This window comes from Oncorhynchus keta, chromosome 8 (genome assembly GCF_023373465.1).
Source record: "Oncorhynchus keta strain PuntledgeMale-10-30-2019 chromosome 8, Oket_V2, whole genome shotgun sequence".
Lineage (NCBI taxonomy): Eukaryota > Metazoa > Chordata > Actinopteri > Salmoniformes > Salmonidae > Oncorhynchus > Oncorhynchus keta.
In genome coordinates, this window is record NC_068428.1 from 38,056,649 (window position 1) to 38,078,927 (window position 22,279).

The 22,279-nt window shown below is 41.8% G+C and overlaps 1 protein-coding gene and 2 long non-coding RNA genes across 16 annotated transcripts in view; all 3 read right to left on the bottom strand.

Annotated features, from left to right (window-relative positions):
- LOC118378319 (neurexin-3b-like) overlaps nt 1-22,279 on the bottom strand; it is a 778,567-nt gene that overhangs the window by 285,373 nt on the left and 470,915 nt on the right. The gene's annotated exons all lie outside the window — the stretch shown is intronic.
- LOC127931434 (uncharacterized) lies at nt 11,785-13,564 on the bottom strand. Its single transcript, XR_008141148.1, has 3 exons — nt 13,325-13,564; nt 12,770-12,823; nt 11,785-12,551 (listed from the first exon to the last, which is right to left on the bottom strand). It is a non-coding gene; the product is annotated as an uncharacterized LOC127931434 (long non-coding RNA).
- On the bottom strand, nt 20,617-21,756 carry LOC127931435 (uncharacterized). The gene is made up of 3 exons (XR_008141149.1): nt 21,483-21,756; nt 20,875-21,046; nt 20,617-20,715 (listed from the first exon to the last, which is right to left on the bottom strand). It is a non-coding gene; the product is annotated as an uncharacterized LOC127931435 (long non-coding RNA).

Sequence of the window (22,279 nt, forward strand, 5' to 3'; positions counted from 1 at the left end):
ACTCAAGTAGTATTTTATTGGGTGACTTAACTTTTACTTGAGTAATTTTCTATTAATGTATCTTTACTTTTACTCAAAAATGACAATTGAGTACTTTTTCCACCCCTGTCTGGCACTCTGTTAGATTCCTTCCCCAAGGCAGTAGTGTTTCTGTTTGTTCATGTCTAGACGCTACTCCTACGTTGTATCATTTCATGTGCGTTGTTATATTAAACTTACCACCTGCTTCTCAACTCCCAGGGTCTACGTTACACATTGAGGAACCTGGCTCTGTCTGCTTTCCAACAGACACTGGGAGATGAATTCACCTTTTATCATGACAATAACCTAAAACACAAGACCAAATATAACTGGAGTTGTTTACTAAGATGACATTGAAAGTTCCCGAGTAGCCAAATTACAGTTTTGACTAAAATTGGCTTGAAAATCTATGGCACGACTTGAAAATGGCTGGATAGCAATGATCAACAACCAACTTGACAGAGCTTGAAGATTTTTTAAATAATAACGTACAAATATGGTACAATCCAGGTGGGTAAAGCTCTCAGAGATTACCCAGAAAGACTCACAGCTGTAATCACTGACTAAAGTGAATCTAACATGTATTGAATACTTATGTATTTCGTTTTCTATAAATTTGCAAACATATCTAAAAAATATGATTTTACTTTGTCATTATGGGGGTAAAAAAGAAAACGAACGAAAAAGCAAAAGACTTAAAACACTAAAATGACAAGAGTAACTCGAACCCCCCCACAGTACCTTTATGTGCCAGGATAAAAGAAATATGGGGATAAATTACATTGTAAGTAACCTAGATATAACAAGGTACATTTACTTTGATGTGAGTGAGAAAAGTAAGTGAGAAAAAAAGTATCAATTTAATCAATTTTGAATTCAGGCTGTAACACAACAAAATGTGGAATAAGTCAAGGGGTGTGAATACTTTCTGAAGGCTGTGTAGGTGTGTATATAAAATCCTGTTTTAGTGTGTGTGTGATTATACATGCTTGTGTGTATGTGTGCAGGTGTCCACGGATGTGTGTGGGTGCTCTGCCTGGGCAGTCAGTGGTAGCATCTTCCAGTTCACATCACTGAGTAAAAAGTCAAGGGATTTGTGTCTGTGAAGATCAGAGAGGAGAGGAGAACAGAGGAAGAGAGAGGAGAGGAGAACAGAGGAGAGGAGAACAGAGGAGAGGAGAGGAGAGGAGAGGAGAGGAGAGGAGAGGAGAGGAGAGGAGAGGAGAGGAGAGGAGAGGAGAGGAGAGGAGAGGAGAGGAGAGGAGTGACTCACATCCTAACCCAGATACATCCTGATCAGCGTTTCCCCATGACTGGTTGGATCTGCAGGGCTAGCCTGGGTGGTGACACACACGAGCAGATACAGAAACGCACAATGGCCAACGGTGTCTGTCTGCACACACATCATATAAGCCTCAGGCACTGCCTTGATGCACACATGATCAGTTTATGAGGATCAAACTCAATAACAACGTCTTGACATGATATGATTACAGCAATTACTCCTTATATGTGTCTTCTTATGACGACTTGTTAAATTAAATCAAGACTGTACCACGTACCCTGCAGTACAACACACTGGAATTAAATTATTAGATCTAGTACAACACACTGGAATTAAATGATCAGATCTAGTGCAACACACTGGAATTAAATTATTAGATCTAGTACAACACACTGGAATTAAATTATTAGATCTAGTGCAACACACTGGAATTAAATTATTAGATCTAGTGCAACACACTGGAATTAAATGATCAGATCTAGTGCAACACACTGGAATTAAATGATCAGATCTAGTGCAACACACTGGAATTAAATTATTAGATCTAGTGCAACACACTGGAATTAAATTATTAGATCTAGTACAACACACTGGAATTAAATGATCAGATCTAGTGCAACACACTGGAATTAAATGATCAGATCTAGTGCAACACACTGGAATTAAATTATTAGATCTAGTGCAACACACTGGAATTAAATTATTAGATCTAGTACAACACACTGGAATTAAATGATCAGATCTAGTGCAACACACTGGCATTAAAGTATTAGATCTAGTGCAACACACTGGAATTAAATGATCAGATCTAGTGCAACACACTGGAATTAAATTATTAGATCTAGTGCAACACACTGGAATTAAATGATCAGATCTAGTGCAACACACTGGAATTAAATTATAAGATCTAGTACAACACACTGGAATTAAATGATCAGATCTAGTGCAACACACTGGAATTAAATGATCAGATCTAGTGCAACACACTGGAATGAAATGATCAGATCTAGTCCAACACACTGGAATTAAATGATCAGATCTAGTGCAACACACTGGAATTAAATGATCAGATCTAGTACAACACATTGGAATTAAATGATCAGATCTAGTGCAACACACTGGAATTAAATGATCAGATTTAGTACAACACACTGGAATTAAATTATTAGATCTAGTACAGCACTCTGGAATTAAATTATTAGATCTAGTACAACACATTGGAATTAAATGATCAGATCTAGTGCAACACACTGGAATTAAATGTGAGTTCATACCATCTATTGGCACAATTGACAGTTTTTAACATCTCGTCCCGTGTTTTATGATTCCAACACACTGGAATTAAATGATCTGATCTAGTACAACACAGTGGAATTAAATAATCCGATCTAGTACAACACACTGGAATTAAATAAACGGATCTAGTACAACACACTGGAATTAAATTATTAGATCTAGTGCAACACACTGGAATTAAATTATTAGATCTAGTGCAACACACTGGAATTAAATGATCAGATCTAGTGCAACACACTGGAATTAAATTATTAGATCTAGTACAACACATTGGAATTAAATGAACAGATCTAGTACAACACACTGGGATGAAGAATAAAACATAATAGTCAATCTCCTTCACATGCTCAACAGTGCTTCACTTCAGACTGATGAATCCTGAATATATGGTTTACATCTCCAGTGTCCCACAGGCCCAGTGGATCCATATGAATGATCTATCCACAGTAAGTGGCCAATAAAACAGAATGAATCACAGGTTAATGGATGCTCTCCAATTCAATCATTATACCAGATTGACTGGGAGATACCACTTTACTAGACTGACTGGTAGATACCACTTTACTCGTAGTTGGAGGTGTTGTCTCCCACAAACAAGCATACACCTACTTCGGAGAGAGATTTTACTTAGAGAAATAGATATATAGAGACACCGAAGTAGAGAGAGAAAAAGAGACAGGCAGGGAAATAGAGAGAGAGAGACAAATAGAGAAAGAGAGAAAGAGAGCGAGAGAGACAGACAGAGATAGAGAGAGAGACATAGAGAGAGAGAAACAGAGAGAGAGAAACAGAGAGCGAGAGAGATAGAGACAGAGATAGAAAGAGAGAGAGACATAGAGAGAGAGAAACAGAGATAGACAGAGAGCGAGAGACAGATATATAGACAGAAAGAAAGACATAGAAAGAGAGGGAGGGAAAGAGACAGACACACCGAGAGACAAGGCAAGAAGGGCATTCTATGCCATCAAAAGGAACATAAATTTCAACATACCAATTAGGATTTGGCTAAAAATACTTGAATCAGTCATAGAGCCCATTGCCCTTTATGGTTGTGAGGTCTGGGGTCCGCTCACCAACCAAGATTTCACAAAATGGGACAAACACCAAATTGAGACTCTGCACGCAGAATTCTGCAAAAATATCCTCCGTGTACAACGTAGAACACCAAATAATGCATGCAGAGCAGAATTAGGCCGATACCCAGTAATTATCAAAATCCAGAAAAGAGCTGTTAAATTCTATAACCACCTAAAAGGAAGCGATTCCCAAACCTTCCACAACAAAGCCATCACCTACAGAGAGATGAACCTGGAGAAGAGTCCCCTAAGCAAGCTGGTCCTGGGGCTCTGTTCACAAACACACCCTACAGAGTCCCAGGACAGCGGCACAATTAGACCCAACCAAATCATGAGAAAACAAAAAGATAATTACTTGACACATTGGAAAGAATTAACAAAAAAACAGAGCAAACTAGAATGCTATTTGGCCCTACACAGAGAGTACACAGCGGTAGAATACCTGACCACTGTGACTGACCCAAAATTAAGGAAAGCTTTGACTATGTACAGACTCAGTGAGCATAGCCTTGCTATTGAGAAAGGCCGCCGTAGGCAGACATGGCTCTCAAGAGAAGACAGGCTATGTGCTCACTGCCCACAAAATGAGGTGGAAACTGAGCTGCACTTCCTAACCTCCTGCCCAATGTATGACCATATTAGAGAGACATATTTCCCTCAGATTACACAGATCCACAAAGAATTCGAAAACAAATCCAATTTTGAAAAACTCCCATATCTACTGGGTGAAATTCCACAGTGTGCCATCAAAGCAGCAAGATTTGTGACCTGTTGCCACGAGAAAGGGCAACCAGTGAAGAACACGCACCATTGTAAATACAACCCATATCTATGCTTATTTATTTTATCTTGTGTCCTTTACCATTTGTACATTGTTAAAACACTGTATATATATATATATATATATATATATATATATATATATATATATATATATATATAATAATATGACATTTGGAATGTCTTTATTGTTTTGAAACGTCTGTGTGTGTGATGTCTACTGTTAATTTTTATTGTTTATTTCACTTTATATATTATCTACCTCACTTGCTTTGGCAATGTTAACACGTTTCCCATGCCAATAAAGCCCTTGAATTGAATTGAATTGAATTGAATTGAATTGAATTGAATTGAATTGAATTGAGAGAGAGAGACAAAGAGAGAGAGAGACAAAGATATAGACAGAGAAAGAGAAAGACAGTACCTGACAGAGAGAAGGAAAGAGATAGAGAGAGATGAGCAGATGAGCTCCTGTATTTTCAGCATGTTTTTACAAAAATATAGATTTAGAGTTAGATAAACTTGGATTTTTCGGCAAGGACATAAACAGGATACTGCCCTCCACAACATTACCTTCATTCCTAATTAAAACTCCAAACCTACAACCTGATTTTGGACAAAGTTACCTGGAAGGATACCTACTACCAAAGATTCTTATTTCCAAGCTATACAGCAAATGCTCAGGCAAACAGACAACAGAAACCTGAAAACACCATCCAACCTGGAACTGAGTGAGTCATGTTAAGAAAAATACATTACAATGATATATTTTACTTTATAAGGACTGAATGCTATGTTAAGGCTGCCAAGCTTGCAAGGACATATCTGACTGCAACTTCAATTTGTACTGAGGCCGGAAGTGAGAGGTGTCAAAGAAGTTGAGCCCAACAAAGGCAGGAAATTTTCACATCCACCCCACCCAAATGCCTTTGAAGCCCCCTAACGCTGTTCAGAGGTCATTACAATACAGCACCATCTGGAATTTTAAAAAATGATAAGGCACGAAAAGAGTACAAAAAGAGGCTCCTCGTGAAAAATCAAGAGACACTTTTTGCTGACTATTATACAAATGGGAACATAAGCAACTTAATCTTCCACACAGAACATCCAATGGCATGGCACAGTGCTATATTAACACACTACCCCTCTGTTAAGGTGGTGGTGTTAGCGATGGGTGGAAACTCAGGATATTAGACAACGAGGACTCTGAATCAGCCAATGTCAACCTGTACAAGTCTGGAACAGTAATGGTACAGGGCAACCCCAAACAGTTTCAGCTGGACTTTCACATAATCAAAGCGATAGCTCAGCAGGATAAGCTCTCTCTCTTGAGAAATATTCCCCCAATGTATGGAGAATGGTCTACAGCCTAAAGGTCATCCAGCTCAACAGTTTCCCGTGTGTATGTAGAATGGTCTACCGCCTAAAGGTCATCCAGCTCAACAGTTTCCCGTGTGTATGGAGAATGGTCTACCGCCTAAAGGTCATCCAGCACAACAGTTTCCCGTGTGTATGGAGAATGGTCTACCGCCTAAAGGACATCTAGCTCAACAGTTTCCCGTGTGTATGGAGAATGGTCTACGGCCTAAAGGTTATCCAGCACAACAGTTTCATGGAGAATGGTCTACAGCCTAAAATCCAGCACAGTTTCCCGTGTGTATGGAGAATGGTCTACCGCCTAAAGGACATCCAGCTCAACAGTTTCCCGTGTGTATGGAGAATGGTCTGCCGCCTAAAGGTCATCCAGCACAACAGTTTCCTGTGTTTATGGAGAATGGTCTACCGCCTAAAGGTCATCCAGCTCAACAGTTTCCCGTGTGTATGGAGAATGGTCTACCGCCTAAAGGTCATCCAGCTCAACAGTTTCCCGTGTGTATGGAGAATGGTCTACCGCCTAAAGGTCATCCAGCACAACAGTTTCCCGTGTGTATGGAGAATGGTCTACCGCCTAAAGGTCATCCAGCTCAACAGTTTCCCGTGTGTGTGGAGAATGGTCTACCGCCTAAAGGACATCTAGCTCAACAGTTTCCCGTGTGTATGGAGAATGGTCTACGGCCTAAAGGTCATCCAGCACAACAGTTTCCTGTGTTTATGGAGAATGGTCTACCGCCTAAAGGTCATCCAGCTCAACAGTTTCCCGTGTGTATGGAGAATGGTCTACCGCCTAAAGGTCATCCAGCACAACAGTTTCCCGTGTGTATGGAGAATGGTCTACCGCCTAAAGGTCATCCAGCTCAACAGTTTCCCGTGTGTGTGGAGAATGGTCTACCGCCTAAAGGACATCTAGCTCAACAGTTTCCCGTGTGTATGGAGAATGGTCTACGGCCTAAAGGTCATCCAGCACAACAGTTTCCTGTGTTTATGGAGAATGGTCTACAGCCTAAAGGTCATCCAGCACAACAGTTTCCCGTGTGTATGGAGAATGGTCTGCCGCCTAAAGGACATCCAGCTCAACAGTTTCCCGTGTGTATGGAGAATGGTCTACCGCCTAAAGGACATCCAGCTCAACAGTTTCCCGTGTGTATGGAGAATGGTCTGCCGCCTAAAGGACATCCAGCTCAACAGTTTCCCGTGTGTATGGAGAATGGTCTGCCGCCTAAAGGACATCCAGCTCAACAGTTTCCCGTGTGTATGGAGAATGGTCTACCGCCTAAAGGACATCCAGCTTCTGCTTCCTGAGCGGTATGACAGCTGCGTGGTCCCATGGTGTTTATACTTGCGTACTATTGTTTGTACAGATGAACGTGTCTCCTTCCTGAGCGGTATGACGGCTGCGTGGTCCCATGGTGTTTATACTTGCGTATTATTGTTTGTACAGATGAACACGTCTCCTTCCTGAGCGGTATGACGGCTGTGTGGTCCCATGGTGTTTATACTTGCGTATTATTGTTTGTACAGATGAACGCGTCTCCTTCCTGAGCGGTATGACAGCTGCGTGGTCCCATGTGATCCCATGGTGTTTATACTCTTTTTTATTTTTTTATACTTGCAGACAGATGAACGTGTCTCCTTCCTGAGCGGTATGACAGCTGCGTGGTCCCATGGTGTTTATACTTGCGTATTATTGTTTGTACAGATGAACGCGTCTCCTTCCTGAGCGGTATGACAGCTGCGTGGTCCCATGGTGTTTATACTTGCGTACTATTGGTTATACAGATTAATTTGGTAACTTCAGGCATCTGTTCCCAAGGATGAACCAAATTTGTGGATCTCTACAAAAAAATTCTGAGATCTTGGCTGATTTCTTTTGATTTTCCCATGATGTCAAGCAAAGAGGCACTGAGTTTGAAGGCAGGCCCTGAAATATATCCACAGGTACACCTCAAATTGACTCAAATTATGTCAATTAGCCTATCAGAAGCTTCTAAAGCTATGACATAATTTAATTCATTCATTTTCGAAGCTGTTTAAAGGCACAGTGAACTTAGTGTGTGTAAACTTCTGACCCACTAGAATTGTGATACAGTAAAGTATAAATTAAATAATCTGTCTGTATTTTTTTTTAAATAAATTACTTTGTGTCATGCACAAAGTAGATATCCTAACTGACTTGCCAAAACAATAGTTTCTTAACAAGACGTGTGGAGTGGTTGAAAAACGAGTTTTAATCACTCCAACGTAAGTGTATGTAAACTTCGGACTGTATGTCCCTGTCTGAAGGTCCCCTTGTGAGTGTATCATCATTACCAATACACTGTGTTCATCTGTTGTAGAGGTAGATGTGCTGTATCTAGCGGTGCTAAGGCTGATGGCTATGTGCTGCTAGGGCCCACTCAAATTATATCATGTTCCCGACCCTCTCGGCCGCCCTGCTAGCATGTCTGTTTGCTTGGGGACCAGTGGAACTCCCAACTCAATATGCTGCCAGCGCATCAGGGCGAGCCCCGAACCCATTAGCTACCTTAGCTGGGCGCTGAGTGGGAGGCAGAGAGAGCGCAAACCCCAATCTCTGTCTGACAGGATGAAATGCAGAGAGAAATTCAGCATTCCAAACCCTGCCATGGTGAAGTGCTATTGTAACTATAGCGCATTCCTCTAGCAGGGAGAGACGGAGGAATCGAAAATATGGAATTTACAAGCAATGTGGAGGTTACTCAAGCATAAACATATTTTTCAGGGGTGAATTTGTACATGACTACGTGTCTGAGAGTGTATTTTTTATTGACACACATTCCCTGTGTTCTCCCATTCTGTTCTGGTGTAGAAGAGAATTTGAACAAGGCTGTAAAATGATGGATAGTCTATTTGGTTTTATCTTAATAGTTAAAGCTTTGCTGATAAGAAAAGTATATTACGAATCGTTTAATTAAAATATGCATATCCACTAACCTACTTTCCACAGGCTTGTGAGAGTCTTACATCACCAAATACACTCTTCTGAAGACACAGTTTACACTTACAAAGTCAATGAAACAAGGAGAACACAAGTATTGCCTAAGGTGAATAAAGCGCTACAATAAAGAACATAGATATAACACCTTTAACATGCATTCAAAGCCTTCATTCTTCGAGGCATTGGATTACACAGTTAAATTAAAATAAAGCCATGCAGGGGATAGGATCTAGCAAACAGACAGATAGCCATAAGTACCGTGTAGCCTTGCAGGGGATAGGATCTAGCAAACAGACAGATAGCCATAAGTTCCGTGTAGCCTTGCAGGGGATAGGATCTAGCAAACAGACAGATAGCCATAAGTTCCGTGTAGCCTTGCAGGGGATAGGATCTAGCAAACAGACAGATAGCCATAAGTACCGTGTAGCCTTGCAGGGGATAGGATCTAGCAAACAGACAGATAGCCATAAGTACCGTGTAGCCTTGCAGGGGATAGGATCTAGCAAACAGACAGATAGCCATAAGTTCCGTGTAGCCTTGCAGGGGATAGGATCTAGCAAACAGACAGATAGCCATAAGTTCCGTGTAGCCTTGCAGGGGATAGGGTCTAGCAAACAGACAGACAGTCGTTGTCTGGATAGGCCACTCCCTATGCAAATGTGGGCGACTGAAACCTGACACTTCAAATCAGCTCAGCTGAGAGAGTGACACCCAGACAGATGGAACTTTGTGTCACCGCTCAAAGTCCGCCAAATAGGGATTTAACATCTAAGAGTGCATTGCATTTCTATCACTCTACCAATATTCTTCTATCGTAACAGTTCTATGGTAAGGGTTCTATCGTAAGAGTTCTATGGTAAGGGTTTTATGGTAAGGGTTCTGTGGTAAGGGTCATTCTATGGTTAGGGTTCTTCTATGGTAAGTGTTCTATTGTAAGTGTTCTATGGTAAAGGTTCTATGGTAAGTGTTCTATGGTAATGGTTATTCTATGGTAAGTGTTCTATGGTAAGGGTTGTTCTATGGTAAAGGACAGAGTGAGTTGTGCCAGGGACATGAACCAGTCAACAAAGTCAAAGTTGACAAATCAGACCTTACACGTTGAGTACCAACGTGATCTAATTTCACCCCATGATTAATCAGACCTTACACGTTGAGTACCAACGTGATCTAATTCCACCCCATGATAGATCACCAGAGTCTTGAAGCTCAGTAGCAGGACATTAGTGTTGTACAGGGACCCTCCTGTGTGTGTATCATGGTGACGGATGAGGTGAGACCAAATGGCACTCTATTCCCTAGATAGGTTTTCTACTTTTGAAAAGAGTCCTATTGGCCCTGATCAACAACAGGGCACTATATAGAGCATAGGGTGCTATTTGAGAACAGCCAGCCCAGAGAGGTTCCTCATTCAGAGACAGAGGCTCTGCACCATCATCTAACCTTAGGACACCATGAGTCACATTCACCATGATGAATCAATGCTGAACTACAGCCCCCAAAATCCTTGGGGGCAAATGTCAGTTGGTCCCCATTGGAGTTATGGTTAACATGAAAGACACACTGGCTGATCGAGATGGCTGTTTCAGTTTCTGCGTCTGATAACATAGAGATTGTGGAATTTTTTCAAATTCCATCTTCTAAAACTTTAAAAACTTCCAGAAAAATGTAAAATGGCTGAATGTCTAAATGATAAAAGGAAATTTAATATTTTAACGGTGAGCAAAGAAGACTCAGTTTCTGCTCATCTGAGGATTCATTTGCATGGAGGACGGAGCAATAATCAGCAGGGGTTTGTTCAAATTAATAATTATTTGATGGATAATTATGAGACGTGTTGAACTTATTTTCCGTTGGCACCAAAACCATACATACATGAGGTTGTTATCATTACCATTATTCATTAGCCAGTATGAGTGTGTGTGTGTGTGTGTGTGTGTGTGTGTGTGTGTGTGTGTGTGTGTGTGTGTGTGTGTGTGTGTGTGTGTGTGTGTGTGTGTGTGCGTGTGTGCGTGTGTGTGTGCGTGTGTGCGTGTGTGTGTGTGTGTGTGTATCAGAGGGAGACTGTGCATCCGTGTGTGATGGAGGAAGAGAAGGATGGAGAGAAAGCAGAAGAGAAGGCTCAAGAGAGAGAGAGAGACAGGATGTCAACTCTAGGGTGATTTCTGTTACTTCATTAACACTGACTCTCCTCTCCCCCTCTCCTCCTTTGCTCCTCTCACCCCCCTCTTCTCTCGCGCTCTGGCAGGCTGAATCACTGGGCTGTCTCCACAAAGATAAAACACCTCAGCCAAGAGGTCAGAGGGAGGAGAGAGAAGAGAAAATAGAGATGCTAGGGAGCAGTGGAAGTGAGGCCAAAAAAACTAAGAATAACCTGATAATTAATCTGCAAAAACAGCTCTGCCTATTGATTTACTGTCCCAACCCAAAAACAGAGGACAATGAGACAGAACGAGAGAAAGGAGGAGGAGGAGGAAGAGGGGGGAGTGAGGATTTCTAAGAGAATCGACAAGTTTATTATTATATTATTACTATTATTATTGTTACTATTATGATTAGTGTTGTTATTATTCTTAGAATTATTATAATAATAGTTTATATTTTCATTATTGTTAGTATCGTATTACTATAATTCTAATAATTCATATTACTATTACTATCATTATTACTCTAATGAAACTCAGTTAGAAAAATGTTTAGATTCATGGGCAGAGCGCGGCAGGTGTTTATTTAACCTTCACAGAAAGCAGGAATCGTGGTCACAGGTAGGCAATGGTCAATCACAGGTAGGCAAGGGTCAAAACACAGGTAGGCAATGGTCAATCACAGGTAGGCAATGGTCAATCACAGGTAGGCAAGGGTCAAAACACAGGTAGGCAATGGTCAATCACAGGTAGACAATGGTCAATCACAGGTAGGCAATGGTCAAACACAGGTAGGCAATGGTCATTCACAGGTAGGCTATGGTCATTCACAGGTAGGCAAGGGTCAATCACAGGTAGGCAATGGTCAAACACAGGTAGGCAATGGTCATTCACAGGTAGGCAATGGTCAATCACAGGTAGGCAATGGTCAATCACAGGTAGGCAATGGTCAATCACAGGTAGGCAATGGTCAATCACAGGTAGGCAATGGTCAAACACAGGTAGGCAATGGTCAATCACAGGTAGGCAATGGTCAAACACAGGTAGGCAATGGTCAATCACAGGTAGGCAATGGTCAAACACAGGTAGGCAATGGTCAATCACAGGTAGGCAATGGTCAAACACAGGTAGGCAATGGTCATTCACAGGTAGGCAATGGTCATTCACAGGTAGGCAAACAGGCAGGTGAATCAAAACTAGGACTGAAGGCAAAAACTGTTTCTCACAAATAAATACAGAACCTTACAATTACACCCAAGTCAATACATTCTACAGCAGATTTACCAACAAGCTGTATATTTAATGCTGTATAGCAACCTATGTGTTATGAATGAGAATCGGCTTGTGTACTGCAGCATTATATAAGAGCTGCAGTATGAGATGTGTATCATCAAATCCTCCTAAACCCTGTCAGAGGGACAGAATCCTCTGGACTCAAAGGTCTTTAAAGCCAGGGAGAATGTCAAGGAGGAGTGGATATGGCTGCTCTCTCTCTCTCCCCTTAAACTTACCTCCTTCTGCCCGGCTCTCTCTTTTACTCCCTCTCTCTCTCCCCTTAAACTTATCTCCTTCTGCCCGGCTCTCTCTTTTACTCCCTCTCTCTCTCCCCTTAAACTTATCTCCTTCTGCCCGGCTCTCTTTTTACTCCCTCTCTCTCTCCCCTTAAACTTATCTCCTTCTGCCCGGCTCTCTCTTTTTTACTCCCTCTCTCTCTCCCCCTTTAAACTTATCTCCTTCTGCCCGGCTCTCTTTTTACTCCCTCTCTCTCTCCCCCTTTAAACTTATCTCCTTCTGCCCGGCTCTCTCTTTACTCCCTCTCTCTCCCCCTTAAACTTACCTCCTTCTGCCCGGCTCTCTCTTTTACTCCCTCTCTCTCTCCCCTTAAACTTATCTCCTTCTGCCCGGCTCTCTCTTTCTCTCCCTCTCTCTCCCCTTAAACTTACCTCCTTCTGCCCGGCTCTCTCTTTTACTCCCTCTCTCTCCCCTTAAACTTACCTCCTTCTGCCCGGCTCTCTCTTTACTCCCTCTCTCTCTCCCCTTAAACTTATCTCCTTCTGCCCGGCTCTCTCTTTTACTCCCTCTCTCTCTCCCCTTAAACTTATCTCCTTCTGCCCGGCTCTCTCTTTTACTCCCTCTCTCTCTCCCCTTAAACTTATCTCCTTCTGCCCGGCTCTCTCTTTCTCTCCCTCTCTCTCTCCCCTTAAACTTATCTCCTTCTGCCCGGCTCTCTCTTTTACTCCCTCTCTCTCTCCCCTTAAACTTATCTCCTTCTGCCCGGCTCTTCTTTTACTCCCTTCTCTCTCCCCTTAAACTCCCTCTCTCTCTCCCCTTAAACTTATCTCCTTCTGCCCGGCTCTCTCTTTACTCCCTCTCTCTCTCCCCTTAAACTTACCTCCTTCTGCCCGGCTCTCTCTTTTACTCCCTCTCTCTCTCCCCTTAAACTTATCTCCTTCTGCCCGGCTCTCTCTTTTACTCCCTCTCTCTCTCCCCTTAAACTTATCTCCTTCTGCCCGGCTCTCTCTTTTACTCCCTCTCTCTCTCCCCTTAAACTTATCTCCTTCTGCCCGGCTCTCTCTTTCTCTCCCTCTCTCTCTCCCCTTAAACTTACCTCCTTCTGCCCGGCTCTCTCTTTCTCTCCCTCTCTCTCTCCCCTTAAACTTATCTCCTTCTGCCCGGCTCTCTCTTTCTCTCCCTCTCTCTCTCCCCTTAAACTTATCTCCTTCTGCCCGGCTCTCTCTTTTACTCCCTCTCTCTCTCCCCTTAAACTTATCTCCTTCTGCCCGGCTCTCTCTTTCTCTCCCTCTCTCTCTCCCCTTAAACTTATCTCCTTCTGCCCGGCTCTCTCTTTTACTCCCTCTCTCTCTCCCCTTAAACTTATCTCCTTCTGCCCGGCTCTCTCTTTTACTCCCTCTCTCTCCCCTTAAACTTATCTCCTTCTGCCCGGCTCTCTTTTACTCCCTCTCTCTCTCCCCTTAAACTTATCTCCTTCTGCCCGGCTCTCTCTTTTACTCCCTCTCTCTCTCCCCTTAAACTTATCTCCTTCTGCCCGGCTCTCTCTTTTACTCCTCTCTCTCTCCCTCTCCCCTTAAACTTATCTCCTTCTGCCCGGCTCTCTCTTTACTCCCTCTCTCTCTCCCCTTAAACTTATCTCCTTCTGCCCGGCTCTTTTACTTTTCCCCTTAAACTTACTCCCTCTCTCTCTCCCCTTAAACTTATCTCCTTCTGCCCGGCTCTCTCTTTTACTCCCTCTCTCTCTCCCCTTAAACTTATCTCCTTCTGCCCGGCTCTCTCTTTTACTCCCTCTCTCTCTCCCCTTAAACTTATCTCCTTCTGCCCGGCTCTCTCTTTTACTCCCTCTCTCTCTCCCCTTAAACTTATCTCCTTCTGCCCGGCTCTCTCTTTTACTCCCTCTCTCTCTCCCCTTAAACTTATCTCCTTCTGCCCGGCTCTCTCTTTTACTCCCTCTCTCTCTCCCCTTAAACTTATCTCCTTCTGCCCGGCTCTCTCTTTTACTCCCTTTGCCTCACTCTCTTTCAATCGCTTTATTGGCATTAAGGATAGGATACGTAATCCTTCTCACCCCCCCCCCTAAAGATTTAGATGCACTATTGTAAAGTGGCTGTTCCACTGGATGTCATAAGGTGAATGCACCAATTTGTAAGTCGCTCTGGATAAGAGCGTCTGCTAAATGACTTAAATGTAAATGTAAATGTAAGTAACTATGGACATTATATATACAAAAGTATGTGGACACGCCTTCAAATAAGTGGATTCGGCTAATTCAGCCACACCCATTGTTGACAGGTGAATAAAATTGAGCACACAGCCATGGAATCTCCAAGCAGCCCTGCTGCCCTGCGAGAGCAGCCCCGGTCAACTGTAAGTGCTGCTATTGTGAAGTGGAAACGTATAGGAGCAACAATTGCTAAGCTGCGAAGTGGTAGGCCACACAAGCTCACAGAACGGGACTGCAGAGTGCTGAAGAGTGTGGCGTGTAAAAATCTTCTGTCCTTGGTTGCAACACTCACTACCGAGTTCCAAACTGCCTCTGGAAGCAACATCAGCACAAGAACTGTTCGTCGGGAGCTTCATGAAATGGGTTTCCATGGCCGAGCAGCTGCAAACAAACTGGGGTGGTGTAAATCCCGGCACCAGTGGAAACACGTTCTCTGGAGTGATGAATCATGCTTCACCATCTGGCAGTCCGACAGATGAATCTGGGTTTGGCGGATGCAAGGAGAACGCTACCTGCTACCATAGTGACAACTGTAAAGTTTGGTTTAGGAGGAATAATGGTCTGGGGATGTTTTTCATGGTTTGGTTTAGGAGGAATAACGGTCTGGGGATGTTTTTCATGGTTTGGTTTAGGAGGAATAATGGTCTGGGGATGTTTTTCATGGTTTGGTTTAGGAGGAATAACGGTCTGGGGATGTTTTTCATGGTTTGGTTTAGGAGGAATAACGGTCTGGGGATGTTTTTCATGGTTTGGTTTAGGAGGAATAACGGTCTGGGGATGTTTTTTCATGGTTTGGTTTAGGAGGAATAATGGTCTGGGGATGTTTTTCATGGTTTGGTTTAGGAGGAATAATGGTCTGGGGATGTTTTTCATGGTTTGGTTTAGGAGGAATAACGGTCTGGGGATGTTTTTCATGGTTTGGTTTAGGAGGAATAACGGTCTGGGGATGTTTTTCATGGTTTGGTTTAGGAGGAATAATGGTCTGGGGATGTTTTTCATGGTTTGGTTTAGGAGGAATAACGGTCTGGGGATGTTTTTCATGGTTTGGTTTAGGAGGAATAACGGTCTGGGGATGTTTTTTCATGGTTTGGTTTAGGAGGAATAACGGTCTGGGGATGTTTTTCATGGTTTGGTTTAGGAGGAATAATGGTCTGGGGATGTTTTTCATGGTTTGGTTTAGGAGGAATAACGGTCTGGGGATGTTTTTCATGGTTTGGTTTAGGAGGAATAACGGTCTGGGGATGTTTTTCATGGTTTGGTTTAGGAGGAATAATGGTCTGGGGATGTTTTTCATGGTTTGGTTTAGGAGGAATAATGGTCTGGGGATGTTTTTCATGGTTTGGTTTAGGAGGAATAATGGTCTGGGGATGTTTTTCATGGTTTGGTTTAGGAGGAATAACGGTCTGGGGATGTTTTTCATGGTTTGGTTTAGGAGGAATAATGGTCTGGGGATGTTTTTCATGGTTTGGTTTAGGAGGAATAATGGTCTGGGGATGTTTTTATGGTTTGGTTTAGGAGGAATAATGGTCTGGGGATGATTCTGGTTTGGTTTGGAGGAATAACAGTTTGGGGATGTTTTCCTGGTTTGGTTTAGCCCCAGGAATAACGGTCTGGGGATGTTTTTCATGGTTTGGTTTAGGAGGAATAATGGTCTGGGGATGTTTTTCATGGTTTGGTTTAGGAGGAATAACGGTCTGGGGATGTTTTTCATGGTTTGGTTTAGGAGGAATAATGGTCTGGGGATGTTTTTAATGGTTTGGTTTAGGAGGAATAACGGTCTGGGGATGTTTTTCATGGTTTGGTTTAGGAAATAATGGTCTGGGGATGTTTTTTAATGGTTTGGTTTAGGAGGAATAACGGTCTGGGGATGTTTTTTCATGGTTTGGTTTAGAGGAATAATGGTCTGGGGGTGTTTTTCATGGTTTGGTTTAGGAGGAATAACGGTCTGGGATGTTTTTCATGGTTTGGTTTAGGAGGAATAACGGTCTGGGGATGTTTTTCATGGTTTGGTTTAGGAGGAATAACGGTCTGGGGATGTTTTTCATGGTTTGGTTTAGGAGGAATAACGGTCTGGGGATGTTTTTCATGGTTTGGTTTAGTGAGGAATAACGGTCTGGGGATGTTTTTGATGGTTTGGTTTAGGAGGAATAACGGTCTGGGGATGTTTTTCATGGTTTGGTTTAGGAGGAATAACGGTCTGGGGATGTTTTTCATGGTTTGGTTTAGGAGGAATAATGGTCTGGGGATGTTTTTCATGGTTTGGTTTAGGAGGAATAACAGTCTGGGGATGTTTTTCATGGTTTGGTAGAGGAGGAATAACGGTCTGGGGATGTTTTTCATGGTTTGGTTTAGCAGGAATAATGGTCTGGGGATGTTTTCATGGTTTGGTTTAGGAGGAATAACGGTCTGGGGATGTTTTTCATGGTTTGGTTTAGGAGGAATAACGGTCTGGGGATGTTTTTCATGGTTTGGTTTAGGAGGAATAACGGTCTGGGGATGTTTTTCATGGTTTGGTTTTCTAGGAATAACGGTCTGGGGATGTTTTTCATGGTTTGGTTTAGGAGGAATAATGGTCTGGGGATGTTTTTCATGGTTTGGTTTAGGAGGAATAACGGTCTGGGGATGTTTTTCATGGTTTGGTTTAGGAGGAATAACGGTCTGGGGATGTTTTTCATGGTTTGGTTTAGGAGGAATAACGGTCTGGGGATGTTTTTCATGGTTTGGTTTAGGAGGAATAATGGTCTGGGGATGTTTTTCATGGTTTGGTTTAGGAGGAATAATACTGTATGTTTTTCATGGTTTGGTTTAGGAGGAATAATGGTCTGGGGATGTTTTATATGGTTTGGTTTAGGAGGAATAACGGTCTGGGGATGTTTTTCATGGTTTACTTTAGGAGGAATAACGGTCTGGGGATGTTTTTCATGGTTTGGTTTAGGAGGAATAATGGTCTGGGGATGTTTTTCATGGTTTGGTTTATACTGAATAACGGTCTGGGGATGTTTTACTCATGGTTTGGTTTATAGGAATAATGGTCTGTATGTTTTTCATGGTTTGGTTTAGGAGGAATAACGGTCTGGGGATGTTTTTCATGGTTTGGTTTATAGGAATAATGGTCTGGGGATGTTTTTTCATGGTTTGGTTTAGGAGGAATAACGGTCTGGGGATGTTTTTCATGGTTTGGTAGAGGTATTATACTGAATAACGGTCTGGGGATGTTTTTTCATGGTTTGGTAGAGGAGGAATAACGGTCTGGGGATGTTTTTCCATTCTTTGGTTTAGGAGGAATAATGGTCTGGGGATGTTTTTTCATGGTTTGGTAGAGGAGGAATAACGGTCTGGGGATGTTTTTCCATGGTTTGGTTTAGGAGGAATAATGGTCTGGGGATGTTTTTTATGGTTTGGTTTAGGAGGAATAATGGTCTGGGGATGTTTTTCATGGTTTGGTTTAGGAGGAATAATGGTCTGGGGATGTTTTTCTTGGTTTGGTTTAGGAGGAATAATGGTCTGGGGATGTTTTTCATGGTTTGGTTTAGGAGGAATAACGGTCTGGGGATGTTTTTTCATGGTTTGGTAGAGGAAGAATAACGGTCTGGGGATGTTTTTTCATGGTTTGGTTTAGGACCCTTAGTTCCAAGGGATGAAGGGATATCGTAACGCTACAGCATACAATGACGTTCTAGATGATTCTGTGCTTCCAACTTTGTGGCAACAGTTTGGGGAAGGACCTTTCCTGTTTCAGCATGACAATGCCCCAGTGCATAAAGTGAGGTCCATAAAGAAATAGTTTGTCGAGATCAGTGTGGAAGAATTTGACAGGCCTGCACAGAGCTTTGACCTCAAACACATCGAACACCTTTGGGATGAACTGGAACGACGACTGCGAGCCAGGCCAACATCAGTGCCCGACCTCACTAATGCTCGTTTGGCTGAATGGAAGCAAGTCCCTGCGGCAATGTTCCAATATCTAGTAGGAAACCATTCCCAGAACTCCATATTAATGCCTGTGCTTTTGGAATGAGATGGTTGACGAGCATACTTTTGATCATGAAGTATATATATATATATACTTTACGAAGGCAAAGTATTCAGGCCCCTTGACTTTTTACACATTTTATTCCATTACAGCCTTATTCTAAAATGGAGTAAATATATATTTTTCCTCAGCAATTCTCCGGACTCCGACATTGCTCATCCTAATATTTCTATAATTTTTCATTCCATTCTTTTACTTTTAGATGTGTGTATTGTTAGATATTAGCATTTTGCTACATCTGCAATAACATCTGCTAAATATGTGTATGCGATTAATACAATTGGATTTGATTTGATCTTAAACTATGACACCATGGAGCTGGATGGTGGATGTTAAACTATGATGTTGCATGTGGTATCATCATACCTTCATACAATACTGCCTGTTACGCATAACCAGGTCTTCAAAATAAAAGTCTTTAAAGTTGTGAATTTCTGCAGGGTAATTAGGTAAATGAAATACTGAAGAGTCCCAAGAGTCATTTTGACTTACAGGTTAAATAAATGTGAATATTTTAACATTCAACCAACTCAGCACCGTGGAACAGCACATGCAGAGCTCACTGAATAACACTTCTGTTCTTATTTGTTTCTATTCTACTCTATTAAACTCTACTCTATTATACTGTATTCTACTCTGCTCTATTATACTCTATTATATTGTATTCTACTCTACTCTATTATACTCTACGATATTGTATTCTACTCTACTCTATTCTACTCTACTCTATTATACTGTATTCTACTCTGCTCTATTATACTGTATTATACTGTATTCTACTCTGCTCTATTATACTCTATTATATTGTATTCTACTCTACTCTATTCTACTCTACTCTATTATACTGTATTCTACTCTGCTCTATTATACTGTATTATACTGTATTCTACTCTGCTCTATTATACTGTATTATATTGTATTCTACTCTACTCTATTATACTCTACTCTATTATACTGTATTCTACTCTGCTCTATTATACTGTATTATACTGTATTCTACTCTGCTCTATTATACTGTATTCTACTCTACTCTATTATACTGTATTATATTGTATTCTACTCTACTCTATTATACTCTACGATATTGTATTATACTCTACTCTATTATACTGTATTATACTGTATTCTACTCTATTCTACTCTATTATACTGTACTCTATTATACTGTATTCTACTCTGCTCTATTATACTGTATTATATTGTATTCTACTCTACTCTATTATACTCTACGATATTGTATTATACTCTACTCTATTATACTGTATTATACTGTATTCTACTCTATTCTACTCTATTATACTCTACTCTATTATACTGTATTCCACTCTGCTCTATTATACTGTATTATATTGTATTCTACTCTACTCTATTATACTCTACGATATTGTATTCTACTCTACTCTATTATACTGTATTACACTGTATTCTACTCTACTCTACACTACTCTTTTCAATTCTATCTATTCTACTCTACTCTTCTCTATTCCATTCTACTATGTTTGACTCTACTCTACTCTACTCTACTCTACTCTACTCTACTCCATTTTACTATATTCCACTCTACTCTACTCTATTCCATTTGACTATATTCTACTCTACTCTATTCTACTCTATTCTGCTTTATTATACTCTATTCTAGCGATTTCCCTAATGAAGTAGATCCACATGCAGAGCCAATGTCTTCAGGGTGGTATAGTGGAGCAATGCCATTGGCTATCCTCCTATCTTCCTTCCTCTCCTCCTCCTCACCCTACCCGACGTTTTTTCACTACAAGGCCTTGGTCTGAATGTTTAATTAACATCATGCCTTATCCAGGGTCATCCAGTCTGCTAGTGAATGTTAAACATACCAACCATGTAAGACCAAACCAGACTAGTTTCTCCTTATCTACCTAGTAACAACACCAGACTAGTTTCTCCTTATCTACCTGGTAACAACACACCACACCAGACTAGTTTCTCCTTATCTACCTGGTAACAACACACCACACCAGACTAGTTTCTCCTTATCTACCTGGTAACAACACACAGACTAGTTTCTCCTTATCTACCTGGTAACAACACACCACACCAGACTAGTACCTCCTTATCTACCTGGTAACAACACACCACACCAGACCAGTATCTCCTTATCTATCTGGTAACAACACCATACTAGTTTCTCCTTATCTACCTGGTAACAACACACCACACCAGACTAGTTTCTCCTTATCTACCTGGTAACAACACACCACACCAGACTAGTTTCTCCTTATCTACCTGGTAACAACACACCACACCAGACTAGTTTCTCCTTATCTACCTGGTAACAACACACCACACCAGACTAGTTTCTCCTTATCTACCTGGTAACAACACACCAGACTAGTTTCTCCTTATCTACCTGGTAACAACACCAGACTAGTTTCTCCTTATCTACCTGGTAACAACACACCACACCAGACTAGTTTCTCCTTATCTACCTGGTAACAACACACCACACCAGACTAGTTTCTCCTTATCTACCTGGTAACAACACACCACACACTACCTGGTAACAACACACCACACCAGACTAGTTTCTCCTTATCTACCTGGTAACAACACACCACACCAGACTAGTTTCTCCTTATCTACCTAGTAACAACACACCACACCAGACTAGTTTCTCCTTATCTACCTGGTAACAACACACCACACCAGACCAGTATCTCCTTATCTATCTGGTAACAACACCATACTAGTTTCTCCTTATCTACCTGGTAACAACACACCACACCAGACTAGTATCTCCTTATCTACCTGGTAACAACACACCACACCAGACTAGTTTCTCCTTATCTACCTGGTAACAACACACCACACCAGACTAGTTTCTCCTTATCTACCTGGTAACAACACACCACACCAGACTAGTTTCTCCTTATCTACCTGGTAACAACACACCACACCAGACTAGTTTCTCCTTATCTACCTGGTAACAACACACCACACCAGACTAGTTTCTCCTTATCTACCTGGTAACAACACACCACACCAGACTAGTTTCTCCTTATCTACCTGGTAACAACACACCACACCAGACTAGTTTCTCCTTATCTACCTAGTAACAACAGAGAGAGAGAGAGAGAGAGAGAGAGAGACAATGTAGAGAGAGAGAGAGACAATGTCGAGGACAATGTTTCACGCATACAGTACACACACACACACACACTGAGAGGGACACACCCACACACACTGAGAGGGACACACACACACACACACACACTGAGAGGGACACACCCACACACACTTAGAGGGACACACACACACACACACACACTCCCTGCTTTTCAGCCCCATCGGCTCTGTCATCCCAGGAGGAAAAGGTCTCTGACCTCCTTAAAGGGAGTCCATCCCCATGGCAGGCTTTAGCACTCTCCAAGCACATAACAATAGAAAAGAGAACAAGAAGACTGCCGTGAAACTAAAGATCATTCAATCCTCCTCACATTTCCTCCCACAGACAAAGCTAAACCACAGATATAAATAACATCTATTCCCCCCTACGTATATGCAAATTGGGCAAGGCTATTTGTTTCACTCATCAGTCAGTCATT